Source organism: Martes martes, assembly GCF_963455335.1.
Source record: "Martes martes genome assembly, chromosome: X".
NCBI classification, from domain to species: domain Eukaryota; kingdom Metazoa; phylum Chordata; class Mammalia; order Carnivora; family Mustelidae; genus Martes; species Martes martes.
Window position 1 is genome coordinate 13708344 of NC_137897.1, and position 1616 is coordinate 13709959.

Sequence of the window (1616 nt, forward strand, 5' to 3'; positions counted from 1 at the left end):
CAATAATTTATTCCTTTTTCTTCTTAAGTAGTATTCCGCTGTATAGAGGTCCCACGGTCGCGCATCCATTCACTCACCAAAGGACATCTGGGTGTTTGCCGTATTTGACCCTACGAACTTGTGTACAGGCTTTTGTGTGAATATAAGCTTCCTCTAGAGTAAATACCCAGGGCTAGGATTGTGGTGTCATATGGTAAAATGTATGTTCCGCTTTACAAGAAACTACCGAACTATTTTTCAAAGTAAATGTACCATTTTGCATTCTCACCAGCAAAGCATGACAGTCCGAGTCACTCCACATCCTAACCAGCGCTGGGTACGGCTGGATTGTTGTTGTTTTTTTTTAATAAAGATTTTTTTTTTAAGATTTTATTTATTTATTTGACAGACAGATCACAAGTAGGCAGAGAGGCAGGCAGAGAGAGAGGAGGAAGCACACTCCCTGCTGAGCAGAGAGCCCAATGCAGGGCTCGATCCCAGGACCCTGGGATCATGACCTGAGCTGAAGGCAGAGGCTTTAACCCACTGAGCCACCCAGGTGCCCCACAACTGGATTGTTTTTAACTGTCCTAATAGGTGTACCGGGTTTTCTTATTGTGGCTTTAATTTGAACTTTTGCTGCTCAAATCCAGGCGAGGGGAACTGGAGGGAAGAAGATGGCCAGCTCACCACCACTCTTGTGGTACTTCAAACTCCGATCTTCTTCCTCAATCTTCCTTCTGCTACTTACTTTCCAGAGTCCTTGTGTTACTTATTCATTTCTACGTACAAATTACCAAAACCCTTAAAGCTTAAAATGCACATTTATGATCTCACAACTTCTGTGGGTTAGGAGTCCAGGCATGGCTTACCTGGGTCCTCACAAGCTGTTGTAGTCAACGTGTCGGCCACAGTCACAGGAAGGCTTAGCTGGAGAAGGATCCACTTCCAATCTCAAGTGGTTGTTGGCAGGATGCAGTTCCTTGAGGTCTGTTGGACCGAGGACGTCCATCCCTGGCTTTTGGTCAGAGACTTCCTTCAGTCCTCAGCCACGTAGGCCTCTCCAACATGGCAGCTTACTTCATCAAAAGCACACAAACTGTGAGGGTAATAGAGAGAGTCTGCTAGCAAGACAGAAAGTCACAGTCTTATAACTGAGTCACAGAAGCAATATCCCAACACATTTGCCATATTTTATTGATTAGAAATCCGTCGCTAACTAGGTCCAGCCTTACACTGAAGGGGAGGGAATTACACACGAACATGAATACCAGGAGGCAGGGACTGTTGGGAGCCATCTTGGTTCTGCCTGCCGCAGTCCTCAGATGGCTGCTCCATGGATCCTGTCCCGGCGTTTTATAGCTTCATTCTACGGGAGAGGCAGGCGGAGTGGGTAGACTGCCTTTAGGTGACTCTCTCTGAAGCTTTTTGATTTGATTTCTGAAGCTTCAGGGTTAATTTTAGGAGTTTGTTTGTTTGTTTGTTTTTAACTTGAGTCATCTAGACCACGCTAGGCTTAGATTAAGCAGTGGTCAAAATTTAAATTCTCATACCCGCCAATCTTCTGTTTATTAAATTACAACCATGGAGAACTCAACTTTGTAGCCTCTTCAAAGTGACCTTGTAAACTTCAACAC